The sequence below is a fragment of the Pseudophryne corroboree genome, chromosome 11, assembly GCF_028390025.1.
Source record: "Pseudophryne corroboree isolate aPseCor3 chromosome 11, aPseCor3.hap2, whole genome shotgun sequence".
In the NCBI taxonomy this organism is placed as follows: domain Eukaryota; kingdom Metazoa; phylum Chordata; class Amphibia; order Anura; family Myobatrachidae; genus Pseudophryne; species Pseudophryne corroboree.
Window position 1 is genome coordinate 64,252,550 of NC_086454.1, and position 16,292 is coordinate 64,268,841.

General features: G+C 34.3%; 15 non-coding genes across 15 annotated transcripts; all 15 read left to right on the plus strand.

Moving 5' to 3' along the window:
* Positions 1 to 546: 546 nt before the first annotated feature.
* TRNAS-GCU (transfer RNA serine (anticodon GCU)) lies at positions 547 to 628 on the plus strand. The gene has a single exon. It is a non-coding gene; the product is annotated as a tRNA-Ser (tRNA).
* A 767-nt stretch (positions 629 to 1,395) lies between these two features.
* TRNAS-GCU (transfer RNA serine (anticodon GCU)) lies at positions 1,396 to 1,477 on the plus strand. The gene has a single exon. It is a non-coding gene; the product is annotated as a tRNA-Ser (tRNA).
* Positions 1,478 to 2,226: 749 nt separating this feature from the next.
* On the plus strand, positions 2,227 to 2,308 carry TRNAS-GCU (transfer RNA serine (anticodon GCU)). The gene has a single exon. It is a non-coding gene; the product is annotated as a tRNA-Ser (tRNA).
* A 749-nt stretch (positions 2,309 to 3,057) lies between these two features.
* Positions 3,058 to 3,139, plus strand: TRNAS-GCU (transfer RNA serine (anticodon GCU)). Its single transcript has one exon. It is a non-coding gene; the product is annotated as a tRNA-Ser (tRNA).
* Positions 3,140 to 3,887: 748 nt separating this feature from the next.
* On the plus strand, positions 3,888 to 3,969 carry TRNAS-GCU (transfer RNA serine (anticodon GCU)). The gene has a single exon. It is a non-coding gene; the product is annotated as a tRNA-Ser (tRNA).
* Positions 3,970 to 4,718: 749 nt separating this feature from the next.
* On the plus strand, positions 4,719 to 4,800 carry TRNAS-GCU (transfer RNA serine (anticodon GCU)). The gene has a single exon. It is a non-coding gene; the product is annotated as a tRNA-Ser (tRNA).
* Positions 4,801 to 5,567: 767 nt separating this feature from the next.
* TRNAS-GCU (transfer RNA serine (anticodon GCU)) lies at positions 5,568 to 5,649 on the plus strand. The gene has a single exon. It is a non-coding gene; the product is annotated as a tRNA-Ser (tRNA).
* Positions 5,650 to 7,206: 1,557 nt separating this feature from the next.
* On the plus strand, positions 7,207 to 7,288 carry TRNAS-GCU (transfer RNA serine (anticodon GCU)). The gene has a single exon. It is a non-coding gene; the product is annotated as a tRNA-Ser (tRNA).
* Positions 7,289 to 8,054: 766 nt separating this feature from the next.
* On the plus strand, positions 8,055 to 8,136 carry TRNAS-GCU (transfer RNA serine (anticodon GCU)). The gene has a single exon. It is a non-coding gene; the product is annotated as a tRNA-Ser (tRNA).
* A 1,576-nt stretch (positions 8,137 to 9,712) lies between these two features.
* TRNAS-GCU (transfer RNA serine (anticodon GCU)) lies at positions 9,713 to 9,794 on the plus strand. Its single transcript has one exon. It is a non-coding gene; the product is annotated as a tRNA-Ser (tRNA).
* A 766-nt stretch (positions 9,795 to 10,560) lies between these two features.
* Positions 10,561 to 10,642, plus strand: TRNAS-GCU (transfer RNA serine (anticodon GCU)). The gene has a single exon. It is a non-coding gene; the product is annotated as a tRNA-Ser (tRNA).
* A 1,576-nt stretch (positions 10,643 to 12,218) lies between these two features.
* On the plus strand, positions 12,219 to 12,300 carry TRNAS-GCU (transfer RNA serine (anticodon GCU)). Its single transcript has one exon. It is a non-coding gene; the product is annotated as a tRNA-Ser (tRNA).
* Positions 12,301 to 13,066: 766 nt separating this feature from the next.
* TRNAS-GCU (transfer RNA serine (anticodon GCU)) lies at positions 13,067 to 13,148 on the plus strand. The gene has a single exon. It is a non-coding gene; the product is annotated as a tRNA-Ser (tRNA).
* Positions 13,149 to 13,915: 767 nt separating this feature from the next.
* On the plus strand, positions 13,916 to 13,997 carry TRNAS-GCU (transfer RNA serine (anticodon GCU)). The gene has a single exon. It is a non-coding gene; the product is annotated as a tRNA-Ser (tRNA).
* A 1,557-nt stretch (positions 13,998 to 15,554) lies between these two features.
* TRNAS-GCU (transfer RNA serine (anticodon GCU)) lies at positions 15,555 to 15,636 on the plus strand. The gene has a single exon. It is a non-coding gene; the product is annotated as a tRNA-Ser (tRNA).
* Positions 15,637 to 16,292: the final 656 nt, after the last annotated feature.

Consider the following 16,292-nt stretch of genomic DNA (forward strand, 5'->3'; position numbering starts at 1 on the left):
ACTCACAAGTATAGGTTAAAATAATTTATGTTTAGATAATTAAAGTCTATGACATTTCTTGGGCTTTATTAAACTGATATGGGGTGCAGTTAAAATTTTTTACAGCAGAGCCCTTAATATAGGTTAAACCTTATTCCTGCATAATTTTCTTGTTTACATTACAGTGACAGCAAACTCTAAATGGTGATGTTTGTAATATTTGCAGAGATTTGAAATTACTGTAACTCATGTAACATAGTCTGTCACTTCCTTAAAGACAAGCATAGAACACATTTAGTGAAAATTAATACATTACTTTTACAGAGAAGGTCATGTTATTGGCCAGAAGTATTAAAAATCATTTTTGTTTGTGAGGTGGATGATGGTGGATTTGTTCACAAGTATCGGTTAAAATTAAATAAATGTTCCTAAAGCCAAGGATGGTTGAAAGTCGACTTACTATCTAGCTCGTGATTGTGAAAATGACACAATCTACAAGAACATAAAGAATTGACTTTGAAGTATAACAAGTGGTGTTGGAAATTTAGCCAAACTGCATACCAGTGAGACGAGGTGGCCGAGTGGTTAAGGCGATGGACTGCTAATCCATTGTGCTCTGCACGTATGGGTTCAAATCCCATCCTTGTCATCACAATGCCCTTTAGGTAGAAGAGGCATTTTTACAAATACTGCTTCATAAACCAGCAAGTGAAGCTGACACAAAAATGGCCAAAATAAACAAGTCAAATCAAGAAGTCTACTTTAAGATGGTAAACATGAGCAAGTGTCTTGATATTTGAACATGCATTGTCAATACTACTATCTTGAATTTGTTTGGCAAATGCTTTATTTCCCCATGATGGTGGATTAACTCACAAGTATAGGTTAAAATAATTTATGTTTAGATAATTAAAGTCTATGACATTTCTTGGGCTTTATTAAACTGATATGGGGTGCAGTTAAAACATTTTTTCAGCAGAGCCCTTAATATAGGTTAAACCTTATTCCTGCATAATTTTCTTGTTTACATTACAGTGACAGCAAACTCTAAATGGTGATGTTTGTAATATTTGCAGAGATTTGAAATTACTGTAACTCATGTAACATAGTCTGTCACTTCATTAAAGACAAGCATAGAACACATTTAGTGAAAATTAATACATTACTTTTACAGAGAAGGTCATGTTATTGGCCAGAAGTATTAAAAATCATTTTTGTTTGTGAAGTGGATGATGGTGGATTTGTTCACAAGTATCGGTTAAAATTAAATAAATGTTCCTAAAGCCAAGGATGGTTTAAAGTCGACTTACTATCAAGCTGGCAATTGTGAAAATGACACAATCTACAAGAACATAAAGAATTGACTTTGAAGTATAACTAGTGGTGTTGGAATGTTTGCAGATTGTATACCAGTGAGACGAGGTGGCCGAGTGGTTAAGGCGATGGACTGCTAATCCATTGTGCTCTGCACGCATGGGTTCAAATCCCATCCTCGTCGTCACAATGCTTTTTAGGTAGAAGAGGCATTTTTACAAATACTGCTACTGACACACAAATGGCCAAAACAAACAAGTCAAATCAAGAAGTCTACTTTAAGATGGTAAACATGAGCAAGTGTCTTGATATTTGAACATGCAATGTCAATACTACTATCTAGAATTTATTTTGCAAATGCTTTATCCCCCATGATGGTGGATTAGCTCACAAGTATAGGTTAAAATGATTTATGTTTAGATAATTTAAAGTCTATGACATTTCTTGGGCTTTGTTAAACTGATATGGGATGCAGTTAAAACATTTTTACAGCAGAGCCCTTAATGTAGGTTAAACCTTATTCCTGCATAATTTTCTTGTTTACATTACAGTGACAGCAAACTCTAAATGGTGATGTTTGTAATATTTGCAGAGATTTGAAATTACTGTAACTCATGTAACATAGTCTGTCACTTCATTAAAGACAAGCATAGAACACATTTAGTGAAAATTAATACATTACTTTTACAGAGAAGGTCATGTTATTTGCCAGAAGTATTAAAAATCATTTTTGTTTGTGAAGTGGATGATGGTGGATTTGTTCACAAGTATCGGTTAAAATTAAATAAATGTTCCTAAAGCCAAGGATGGTTGAAAGTCGACTTACTATCAAGCTGGCGATTGTGAAAATGACACAATCTACAAGAACATAAAGAATTGTCTTTGAAGTATAACTAGTGGTGTTGGAATGTTTGCCATATTGCATACCAGTGAGACGAGGTGGCCGAGTGGTTAAGGCGATGGACTGCTAATCCATTGTGCTCTGCACGCATGGGTTCAAATCCCATCCTCGTCGCCACAATGCTTTTTAGGTAGAAGAGGCATTTTTACAAATACTGCTACTGACACACAAATGGCCAAAATAAACAAGTCAAATCAAGAAGTCTACTTTAAGATGGTAAACATGAGCAAGTGTCTTGATATTTGAACATGCAATGTCAATACTACTATCTAAAATTTATTTTGCAAATGCTTTATCCCCCATGATGGTGGATTAGCTCACAAGTATAGGTTAAAATGATTTATGTTTAGATAATTTAAAGTCTATGACATTTCTTGGGCTTTGTTAAACTGATATGGGATGCAGTTAAAAAAAAATTACAGCAGAGCCCTTAATATAGGTTAAACCTTATTCCTGCATAATTTTCTTGTTTACATTACAGTGACAGCAAACTCTAAATGGTGATGTTTGTAATATTTGCAGAGATTTGAAATTACTGTAACTCATGTAACATAGTCTGTCACTTCATTAAAGACAAGCATAGAACACATTTAGTGAAAATTAATACATTACTTTTACAGAGAAGGTCATGTTATTGGCCAGAAGTATTAAAAATCATTTTTGTTTGTGAAGTGGATGATGGTGGATTTGTTCACAAGTATCGATTAAAATTAAATAAATGTTCCTAAAGCCAAGGATGGTTGAAAGTCGACTTACTATCAAGCTGGCAATTGTGAAAATGACACAATCTACAAGAACATAAAGAATTGACTTTGAAGTATAACAAGTGGTGTTGGAATGTTTGCCAGATCGCATACCAGTGAGATGAGGTGGCCGAGTGGTTAAGGCGAAGGACTGCTAATCCATTGTGCTCTGCACGCATGGGTTCAAATCCCATCCTCGTCGTCACAATGCTTTTTAGGTAGAAGAGGCATTTTTACAAATACTGCTACTGACACACAAATGGCCAAAACAAACAAGTCAAATCAAGAAGTCTACTTTAAGATGGTAAACATGAGCAAGTGTCTTGATATTTGAACATGCAATGTCAATACTACTATCTAGAATTTTTTTGCAAATGCTTTATCCCCCATGATGGTGGATTAGCTCACAAGTATAGGTTAAAATGATTTATGTTTAGATAATTTAAAGTCTATGACATTTCTTGGGCTTTGTTAAACTGATATGGGATGCAGTTAAAACATTTTTACAGCAGAGCCCTTAATATAGGTTAAACCTTATTCCTGCATAATTTTCTTGTTTACATTACAGTGACAGCAAACTCTAAATGGTGATGTTTGTAATATTTGCAGAGATTTGAAATTACTGTAACTCATGTAACATAGTCTGTCACTTCATTAAAGACAAGCATAGAACACATTTAGTGAAAATTAATACATTACTTTTACAGAGAAGGTCATGTTATTGGCCAGAAGTATTAAAAATCATTTTTGTTTGTGAGGTGGATGATGGTGGATTTGTTCACAAGTATCGGTTAAAATTAAATAAATGTTCCTAAAGCCAAGGATGGTTGAAAGTCGACTTACTATCTAGCTCGTGATTGTGAAAATGACACAATCTACAAGAACATAAAGAATTGACTTTGAAGTATAACAAGTGGTGTTGGAATGTTTGCCAGATCGCATACCAGTGAGACGAGGTGGCCGAGTGGTTAAGGCGAAGGACTGCTAATCCATTGTGCTCTGCACGCATGGGTTCAAATCCCATCCTCGTCGTCACAATGCTTTTTAGGTAGAAGAGGCATTTTTACAAATACTGCTACTGACACACAAATGGCCAAAACAAACAAGTCAAATCAAGAAGTCTACTTTAAGATGGTAAACATGAGCAAGTGTCTTGATATTTGAACATGCAATGTCAATACTACTATCTAGAATTTATTTTGCAAATGCTTTATCCCCCATGATGGTGGATTAGCTCACAAGTATAGGTTAAAATGATTTATGTTTAGATAATTTAAAGTCTATGACATTTCTTGGGCTTTGTTAAACTGATATGGGATGCAGTTAAAACATTTTTACAGCAGAGCCCTTAATATAGGTTAAACCTTATTCCTGCATAATTTTCTTGTTTACATTACAGTGACAGCCAACTCTAAATGGTGATGTTTGTAATATTTGCAGAGATTTGAAATTACTGTAACTCATATAACATAGTCTGTCACTTCATTAAAGACAAGCATAGAACACATTTAGTGAAAATTAATACATTACTTTTACAGAGAAGGTCATGTTATTGGCCAGAAGTATTAAAAATCATTTTTGTTCGTGAAGTGGATGATGGTGGATTTGTTCACAAGTATCGGTTAAAATTAAATAAATGTTCCTAAAGCCAAGGATGGTTGAAAGTCGACTTACTATCAAGCTGGTGATTGTGAAAATGACACAATCTACAAGAACATAAAGAATTGACTTTGAAGTATAACAAGTGGTGTTGGAAATTTTGCCAGACTGCATACCAGTGAGACGAGGTGGCCTAGTGGTTAAGGCGATGGACTGCTAATCCATTGTGCTCTTCCCGCATGGGTTCAAATCCCATCCTTGTCGTCACAATGCTCTTTAGGTAGAAGAGGCATTTTTACAAATACTGCTTCATAAACCAGCAAGTGAAGCTGACACAAAAATGGCCAAAATAAACAAGTCAAATCAAGAAGTCTACTTTAAGATGGTAAACATGAGCAAGTGTCTTGATATTTGAACATGCATTGTCAATACTACTATCTAGAATTTATTTTGCAAATGCTTTATTCCCCATGATGGTGGATTAGCTCACAAGTATAGGTTAAAATGATTTATGTTTAGATAATTAAAGTCTATGACATTTCTTGGGCTTTGTTAAACTGATATGGGATGCAGTTAAAACATTTTTACAGCAGAGCCCTTAATATAGGTTAAACCTTATTCCTGCATAATTTTCTTGTTTACATTACAGTGACAGCAAACTCTAAATGGTGATGTTTGTAATATTTGCAGAGATTTGAAATTACTGTAACTCATGTAACATAGTCTGTCACTTCATTAAAGACAAGCATAGAACACATTTAGTGAAAATTAATACATTACTTTTACAGAGAAGGTCATGTTATTGGCCAGAAGTATTAAAAATCATTTTTGTTTGTGAAGTGGATGATGGTGGATTTGTTCACAAGTATCGGTTAAAATTAAATAAATGTTCCTAAAGCCAAGGATGGTTGAAAGTCGACTTACTATCAAGCTGGCGATTGTGAAAATGACACAATCTACAAGAACATAAAGAATTGACTTTGAAGTATAACTAGTGGTGTTGGAATGTTTGCCAGATTTCATACCAGTGAGACGAGGTGGCCGAGTGGTTAAGGCGATGGACTGCTAATCCATTGGGCTCTGCACGCATGGGTTCAAATCCCATCCTTGTCGTCACAATGCTTTTTAGGTAGAAGAGGCATTTTTACAAATACTGCTACTGACACACAAATGGCCAAAATAAACAAGTCAAATCAAGAAGTCTACTTTAAGATGGTAAACATGAGCAAGTGTCTTGATATTTGAACATGCAATGTCAATACTACTATCTAGAATTTATTTTGCAAATGCTTTATCCCCCATGATGGTGGATTAGCTCACAAGTATAGGTTAAAATGATTTATGTTTAGATAATTTAAAGTCTATGACATTTCTTGGGCTTTGTTAAACTGATATGGGATGCAGTTAAAACATTTTTACAGCAGAGCCCTTAATATAGGTTAAACCTTATTCCTGCATAATTTTCTTGTTTACATTACAGTGACAGCAAACTCTAAATGGTGATGTTTGTAATATTTGCAGAGATTTGAAATTACTGTAACTCATGTAACATAGTCTGTCACTTCATTAAAGACAAGCATAGAACACATTTAGTGAAAATTAATACATTACTTTTACAGAGAAGGTCATGTTATTGGCCAGAAGTATTAAAAATCATTTTTGTTTGTGAAGTGGATGATGGTGGATTTGTTCACAAGTATCGGTTAAAATTAAATAAATGTTCCTAAAGCCAAGGATGGTTGAAAGTCGACTTACTATCAAGCTGGCGATTGTGAAAATGACACAATCTACAAGAACATAAAGAATTGACTTTGAAGTATAACTAGTGGTGTTGGAAAGTTTGCCAGATTGCATACCAGTGAGAGGAGGTGGCCGAGTGGTTAAGGCGATGGACTGCTAATCCATTGTGCTCATCCTCGTCATCACAATGCTTTTTAGGTAGAAGAGGCATTTTTACAAATACTGCTACTGACACACAAATGGCCAAAATAAACAAGTCAAATCAAGAAGTCTACTTTAAGATGGTAAACATGAGCAAGTGTCTTGATATTTGAACATGCAATGTCAATACTACTATCAAGAATTTATTTTGCAAATGCTTTATTCCCCATGATGGTGGATTAGCTCACAAGTATAGGTTAAAATTATTTATGTTTAGATAATTAAAGTCTATGACATTTCTTGGGCTTTGTTAAACTGATATGGGATGCAGTTAAAAAAATTTTACAGCAGAGCCCTTAATATAGGTTAAACCTTATTCCTGCATAATTTTCTTGTTTACATTTTAGTGACAGCAAACTCTAAATGGTGATGTTTGTAATATTTGCTGAGATTTGAAATTACTGTAACTCATGTAACATAGTCTGTCACCTCATTAAAGACAAGCATAGAACACATTTAGTGAAAATTAATACATTACTTTTACAGAGAAGGTCATGTTATTGGCCAGAAGTATTAAAAATCATTTTTGTTTGTGAGGTGGATGATGGTGAATTTGTTCACAAGTTTCGGTTAAAATTAAATAAATGTTCCTAAAGCCAAGGATGGTTGAAAGTCGACTTGCTATCAAGCTCGTGATTGTGAAAATGACACAATCTACAAGAACATAAAGAATTGACTTTGAAGTATAACAAGTGGTGTTGGAAAGTTTGCCAAATTGCATACCAGTGAGACGAGGTGGCCGAGTGGTTAAGGCGATGGACTGCTAATCCATTGTGCTCTGCACGCATGGGTTCAAATCCCATCCTCGTCGTCACAATGCTCTTTCGGTAGAAGAGGTATTTTTACAAATACTGCATCATAAACCAGCAAGTGAAGCTGACACAAAAATGGCAAAAATAAACAAGTCAAATCAAGAAGTCTACTTTAAGATGGTAAACATGAGCAAGTGTCTTGATATTTGAACATGCATTGTCAATACTACTATCTTGAATTTGTTTGGCAAATGCTTTATTTCCCCATGATGGTGGATTAAATCACAAGTATAGGTTAAAATAATTTATGTTAGATAATAAAAGTCTATGACATTTCTTGGGCTTTATTAAACTGATATGGGGTGCAGTTAAACTTTTTTACAGCAGAGCCCTTAATATAGGTTAAACCTTATTCCTGCATAATTTTCTTGTTTACATTACAGTGACAGCCAACTCTAAATGGTGATGTTTGTAATATTTGCAGAGATTTGAAATTACTGTAACTCATATAACATAGTCTGTCACTTCATTAAAGACAAGCATAGAACACATTTAGTGAAAATTAATACATTACTTTTACAGAGAAGGTCATGTTATTGGCCAGAAGTATTAAAAATCATTTTTGTTCGTGAAGTGGATGATGGTGGATTTGTTCACAAGTATCGGTTAAAATTAAATAAATGTTCCTAAAGCCAAGGATGGTTGAAAGTCGACTTACTATCAAGCTGGTGATTGTGAAAATGACACAATCTACAAGAACATAAAGAATTGACTTTGAAGTATAACAAGTGGTGTTGGAAATTTTGCCAGACTGCATACCAGTGAGACGAGGTGGCCTAGTGGTTAAGGCGATGGACTGCTAATCCATTGTGCTCTTCCCGCATGGGTTCAAATCCCATCCTTGTCGTCACAATGCTCTTTAGGTAGAAGAGGCATTTTTACAAATACTGCTTCATAAACCAGCAAGTGAAGCTGACACAAAAATGGCCAAAATAAACAAGTCAAATCAAGAAGTCTACTTTAAGATGGTAAACATGAGCAAGTCTCTTGATATTTGAACATGCATTGTCAATACTACTATCTAGAATTTATTTTGCAAATGCTTTATTACCCATGATGGTGGATTAGCTCACAAGTATAGGTTAAAATGATTTATGTTTAGATAATTTAAAGTCTATGACATTTCTTGGGCTTTGTTAAACTGATATGGGATGCAGTTAAAACATTTTTACAGCAGAGCCCTTAATATAGGTTAAACCTTATTCCTGCATAATTTTCTTGTTTACATTACAGTGACAGCAAACTCTAAATGGTGATGTTTGTAATATTTGCAGAGATTTGAAATTACTGTAACTCATGTAACATAGTCTGTCACTTCATTAAAGACAAGCATAGAACACATTTAGTGAAAATTAATACATTACTTTTACAGAGAAGGTCATGTTATTGGCCAGAAGTATTAAAAATCATTTTTGTTTGTGAAGTGGATGATGGTGGATTTGTTCACAAGTATCGGTTAAAATTAAATAAATGTTCCTAAAGCCAAGGATGGTTGAAAGTCGACTTACTATCAAGCTGGCGATTGTGAAAATGACACAATCTACAAGAACATAAAGAATTGACTTTGAAGTATAACTAGTGGTGTTGGAAAGTTTGCCAGATTGCATACCAGTGAGAGGAGGTGGCCGAGTGGTTAAGGCGATGGACTGCTAATCCATTGTGCTCATCCTCGTCATCACAATGCTTTTTAGGTAGAAGAGGCATTTTTACAAATACTGCTACTGACACACAAATGGCCAAAATAAACAAGTCAAATCAAGAAGTCTACTTTAAGATGGTAAACATGAGCAAGTGTCTTGATATTTGAACATGCAATGTCAATACTACTATCAAGAATTTATTTTGCAAATGCTTTATTCCCCATGATGGTGGATTAGCTCACAAGTATAGGTTAAAATGATTTATGTTTAGATAATTAAAGTCTATGACATTTCTTGGGCTTTGTTAAACTGATATGGGATGCAGTTAAAAATTTTTTACAGCAGAGCCCTTAATATAGGTTAAACCTTATTCCTGCATAATTTTCTTGTTTACATTTTAGTGACAGCAAACTCTAAATGGTGATGTTTGTAATATTTGCTGAGATTTGAAATTACTGTAACTCATGTAACATAGTCTGTCACCTCATTAAAGACAAGCATAGAACACATTTAGTGAAAATTAATACATTACTTTTACAGAGAAGGTCATGTTATTGGCCAGAAGTATTAAAAATCATTTTTGTTTGTGAGGTGGATGATGGTGAATTTGTTCACAAGTTTCGGTTAAAATTAAATAAATGTTCCTAAAGCCAAGGATGGTTGAAAGTCGACTTGCTATCAAGCTCGTGATTGTGAAAATGACACAATCTACAAGAACATAAAGAATTGACTTTGAAGTATAACAAGTGGTGTTGGAAAGTTTGCCAAATTGCATACCAGTGAGACGAGGTGGCCGAGTGGTTAAGGCGATGGACTGCTAATCCATTGTGCTCTGCACGCATGGGTTCAAATCCCATCCTCGTCGTCACAATGCTCTTTCGGTAGAAGAGGTATTTTTACAAATACTGCATCATAAACCAGCAAGTGAAGCTGACACAAAAATGGCAAAAATAAACAAGTCAAATCAAGAAGTCTACTTTAAGATGGTAAACATGAGCAAGTGTCTTGATATTTGAACATGCATTGTCAATACTACTATCTTGAATTTGTTTGGCAAATGCTTTATTTCCCCATGATGGTGGATTAAATCACAAGTATAGGTTAAAATAATTTATGTTAGATAATAAAAGTCTATGACATTTCTTGGGCTTTATTAAACTGATATGGGGTGCAGTTAAACTTTTTTACAGCAGAGCCCTTAATATAGGTTAAACCTTATTCCTGCATAATTTTCTTGTTTACATTACAGTGACAGCCAACTCTAAATGGTGATGTTTGTAATATTTGCAGAGATTTGAAATTACTGTAACTCATATAACATAGTCTGTCACTTCATTAAAGACAAGCATAGAACACATTTAGTGAAAATTAATACATTACTTTTACAGAGAAGGTCATGTTATTGGCCAGAAGTATTAAAAATCATTTTTGTTCGTGAAGTGGATGATGGTGGATTTGTTCACAAGTATCGGTTAAAATTAAATAAATGTTCCTAAAGCCAAGGATGGTTGAAAGTCGACTTACTATCAAGCTGGTGATTGTGAAAATGACACAATCTACAAGAACATAAAGAATTGACTTTGAAGTATAACAAGTGGTGTTGGAAATTTTGCCAGACTGCATACCAGTGAGACGAGGTGGCCTAGTGGTTAAGGCGATGGACTGCTAATCCATTGTGCTCTTCCCGCATGGGTTCAAATCCCATCCTTGTCGTCACAATGCTCTTTAGGTAGAAGAGGCATTTTTACAAATACTGCTTCATAAACCAGCAAGTGAAGCTGACACAAAAATGGCCAAAATAAACAAGTCAAATCAAGAAGTCTACTTTAAGATGGTAAACATGAGCAAGTCTCTTGATATTTGAACATGCATTGTCAATACTACTATCTAGAATTTATTTTGCAAATGCTTTATTCCCCATGATGGTGGATTAGCTCACAAGTATAGGTTAAAATGATTTATGTTTAGATAATTTAAAGTCTATGACATTTCTTGGGCTTTGTTAAACTGATATGGGATGCAGTTAAAACATTTTTACAGCAGAGCCCTTAATATAGGTTAAACCTTATTCCTGCATAATTTTCTTGTTTACATTACAGTGACAGCAAACTCTAAATGGTGATGTTTGTAATATTTGCAGAGATTTGAAATTACTGTAACTCATGTAACATAGTCTGTCACTTCATTAAAGACAAGCATAGAACACATTTAGTGAAAATTAATACATTACTTTTACAGAGAAGGTCATGTTATTGGCCAGAAGTATTAAAAATCATTTTTGTTTGTGAAGTGGATGATGGTGGATTTGTTCACAAGTATCGGTTAAAATTAAATAAATGTTCCTAAAGCCAAGGATGGTTGAAAGTCGACTTACTATCAAGCTGGCGATTGTGAAAATGACACAATCTACAAGAACATAAAGAATTGACTTTGAAGTATAACTAGTGGTGTTGGAAAGTTTGCCAGATTGCATACCAGTGAGAGGAGGTGGCCGAGTGGTTAAGGCGATGGACTGCTAATCCATTGTGCTCATCCTCGTCATCACAATGCTTTTTAGGTAGAAGAGGCATTTTTACAAATACTGCTACTGACACACAAATGGCCAAAATAAACAAGTCAAATCAAGAAGTCTACTTTAAGATGGTAAACATGAGCAAGTGTCTTGATATTTGAACATGCAATGTCAATACTACTATCAAGAATTTATTTTGCAAATGCTTTATTCCCCATGATGGTGGATTAGCTCACAAGTATAGGTTAAAATGATTTATGTTTAGATAATTAAAGTCTATGACATTTCTTGGGCTTTGTTAAACTGATATGGGATGCAGTTAAAAATTTTTTACAGCAGAGCCCTTAATATAGGTTAAACCTTATTCCTGCATAATTTTCTTGTTTACATTTTAGTGACAGCAAACTCTAAATGGTGATGTTTGTAATATTTGCTGAGATTTGAAATTACTGTAACTCATGTAACATAGTCTGTCACCTCATTAAAGACAAGCATAGAACACATTTAGTGAAAATTAATACATTACTTTTACAGAGAAGGTCATGTTATTGGCCAGAAGTATTAAAAATCATTTTTGTTTGTGAGGTGGATGATGGTGAATTTGTTCACAAGTTTCGGTTAAAATTAAATAAATGTTCCTAAAGCCAAGGATGGTTGAAAGTCGACTTGCTATCAAGCTCGTGATTGTGAAAATGACACAATCTACAAGAACATAAAGAATTGACTTTGAAGTATAACAAGTGGTGTTGGAAAGTTTGCCAAATTGCATACCAGTGAGACGAGGTGGCCGAGTGGTTAAGGCGATGGACTGCTAATCCATTGTGCTCTGCACGCATGGGTTCAAATCCCATCCTCGTCGTCACAATGCTCTTTCGGTAGAAGAGGTATTTTTACAAATACTGCATCATAAACCAGCAAGTGAAGCTGACACAAAAATGGCAAAAATAAACAAGTCAAATCAAGAAGTCTACTTTAAGATGGTAAACATGAGCAAGTGTCTTGATATTTGAACATGCATTGTCAATACTACTATCTTGAATTTGTTTGGCAAATGCTTTATTTCCCCATGATGGTGGATTAAATCACAAGTATAGGTTAAAATAATTTATGTTAGATAATAAAAGTCTATGACATTTCTTGGGCTTTATTAAACTGATATGGGGTGCAGTTAAACTTTTTTACAGCAGAGCCCTTAATATAGGTTAAACCTTATTCCTGCATAATTTTCTTGTTTACATTACAGTGACAGCCAACTCTAAATGGTGATGTTTGTAATATTTGCAGAGATTTGAAATTACTGTAACTCATATAACATAGTCTGTCACTTCATTAAAGACAAGCATAGAACACATTTAGTGAAAATTAATACATTACTTTTACAGAGAAGGTCATGTTATTGGCCAGAAGTATTAAAAATCATTTTTGTTCGTGAAGTGGATGATGGTGGATTTGTTCACAAGTATCGGTTAAAATTAAATAAATGTTCCTAAAGCCAAGGATGGTTGAAAGTCGACTTACTATCAAGCTGGTGATTGTGAAAATGACACAATCTACAAGAACATAAAGAATTGACTTTGAAGTATAACAAGTGGTGTTGGAAATTTTGCCATACTGCATACCAGTGAGACGAGGTGGCCTAGTGGTTAAGGCGATGGACTGCTAATCCATTGTGCTCTTCCCGCATGGGTTCAAATCCCATCCTTGTCGTCACAATGCTCTTTAGGTAGAAGAGGCATTTTTACAAATACTGCTTCATAAACCAGCAAGTGAAGCTGACACAAAAATGGCCAAAATAAACAAGTCAAATCAAGAAGTCTACTTTAAGATGGTAAACATGAGCAAGTGTCTTGATATTTGAACATGCATTGTCAATACTACTATCTAGAATTTATTTTGCAAATGCTTTATTCCCCATGATGGTGGATTAGCTCACAAGTATAGGTTAAAATGATTTATGTTTAGATAATTAAAGTCTATGACATTTCTTGGGCTTTGTTAAACTGATATGGGATGCAGTTAAAACATTTTTACAGCAGAGCCCTTAATATAGGTTAAACCTTATTCCTGCATAATTTTCTTGTTTACATTACAGTGACAGCAAACTCTAAATGGTGATGTTTGTAATATTTGCAGAGATTTGAAATTACTGTAACTCATGTAACATAGTCTGTCACTTCATTAAAGACAAGCATAGAACACATTTAGTGAAAATTAATACATTACTTTTACAGAGAAGGTCATGTTATTGGCCAGAAGTATTAAAAATCATTTTTGTTTGTGAAGTGGATGATGGTGGATTTGTTCACAAGTATCGGTTAAAATTAAATAAATGTTCCTAAAGCCAAGGATGGTTGAAAGTCGACTTACTATCAAGCTGGCGATTGTGAAAATGACACAATCTACAAGAACATAAAGAATTGACTTTGAAGTATAACTAGTGGTGTTGGAATGTTTGCCAGATTGCATACCAGTGAGACGAGGTGGCCGAGTGGTTAAGGCGATGGACTGCTAATCCATTGTGCTCTGCACGTATGGGTTCAAATCCCATCCTCGTCGTCACAATGCTTTTTAGGTAGAAGAGGCATTTTTACAAATACTGCTACTGACACACAAATGGCCAAAATAAACAAGTCAAATCAAGAAGTCTACTTTAAGATGGTAAACATGAGCAAGTGTCTTGATATTTGAACATGCAATGTCAATACTACTATCTAGAATTTATTTTGCAAATGCTTTATCCCCCATGATTGTGGATTAGCTCACAAGTATAGGTTAAAATGATTTATGTTTAGATAATTTAAAGTCTATGACATTTATTGGGCTTTGTTAAACTGATATGGGATGCAGTTAAAACATTTTTACAGCAGAGCCCTTAATATAGGTTAAACCTTATTCCTGCATAATTTTCTTGTTTACATTACAGTGACAGCAAACTCTAAATGGTGATGTTTGTAATATTTGCAGAGATTTGAAATTACTGTAACTCATGTAACATAGTCTGTCACTTCATTAAAGACAAGCATAGAACACATTTAGTGAAAATTAATACATTACTTTTACAGAGAAGGTCATGTTATTGGCCAGAAGTATTAAAAATCATTTTTGTTTGTGAAGTGGATGATGGTGGATTTGTTCACAAGTATCGGTTAAAATTAAATAAATGTTCCTAAAGCCAAGGATGGTTGAAAGTCGACTTACTATCAAGCTGGCGATTGTGAAAATGACACAATCTACAAGAACATAAAGAATTGACTTTGAAGTATAACTAGTGGTGTTGGAAAGTTTGCCAGATTGCATACCAGTGAGACGAGGTGGCCGAGTGGTTAAGGCGATGGACTGCTAATCCATTGTGCTCATCCTCGTCGTCACAATGCTTTTTAGGTAGAAGAGGCATTTTTACAAATACTGCTACTGACACACAAATGGCCAAAATAAACAAGTCAAATCAAGAAGTCTACTTTAAGATGGTAAACATGAGCAAGTGTCTTGATATTTGAACATGCAATGTCAATACTACTATCTAGAATTTATTTTGCAAATGCTTTATTCCCCATGATGGTGGATTAGCTCACAAGTATAGGTTAAAATGATTTATGTTTAGATAATTAAAGTCTATGACATTTCTTGGGCTTTGTTAAACTGATATGGGATGCAGTTAAAAAATTTTTACAGCAGAGCCCTTAATATAGGTTAAACCTTATTCCTGCATAATTTTCTTGTTTACATTTTAGTGACAGCAAACTCTAAATGGTGATGTTTGTAATATTTGCTGAGATTTGAAATTACTGTAACTCATGTAACATAGTCTGTCACCTCATTAAAGACAAGCATAGAACACATTTAGTGAAAATTAATACATTACTTTTACAGAGAAGGTCATGTTATTGGCCAGAAGTATTAAAAATCATTTTTGTTTGTGAGGTGGATGATGGTGAATTTGTTCACAAGTTTTTTTTTAAATTAAATAAATGTTCCTAAAGCCAAGGATGGTTGAAAGTCGACTTGCTATCAAGCTCGTGATTGTGAAAATGACACAATCTACAAGAACATAAAGAATTGACTTTGAAGTATAACAAGTGGTGTTGGAAAGTTTGCCAAATTGCATACCAGTGAGACGAGGTGGCCGAGTGGTTAAGGCGATGGACTGCTAGTCCATTGTGCTCTGCACGCATGGGTTCAAATCCCATCCTCGTCGTCACAATGCTCTTTCGGTAGAAGAGGTATTTTTACAAATACTGCATCATAAACCAGCAAGTGAAGCTGACACAAAAATGGCCAAAATAAACAAGTCAAATCAAGAAGTCTACTTTAAGATGGTAAACATGAGCAAGTGTCTTGATATTTGAACATGCATTGTCAATACTACTATCTTGAATTTGTTTGGCAAATGCTTTATTTCCCCATGATGGTGGATTAACTCACAAGTATAGGTTAAAATAATTTATGTTAGATAATAAAAGTCTATGACATTTCTTGGGCTTTATTAAACTGATATGGGGTGCAGTTAAACTTTTTTACAGCAGAGCCCTTAATATAGGTTAAACCTTATTCCTGCATAATTTTCTTGTTTACATTACAGTGACAGCCAACTCTAAATGGTGATGTTTGTAATATTTGCAGAGATTTGAAATTACTGTAACTCATATAACATAGTCTGTCACTTCATTAAAGACAAGCATAGAACACATTTAGTGAAAATTAATACATTACTTTTACAGAGAAGGTCATGTTATTGGCCAGAAGTATTAAAAATCATTTTTGTTCGTGAAGTGGATGATGGTGGATTTGTTCACAAGTATCGGTTAAAATTAAATAAATGTTCCTAAAGCCAAGGATGGTTGAAAGTCGACT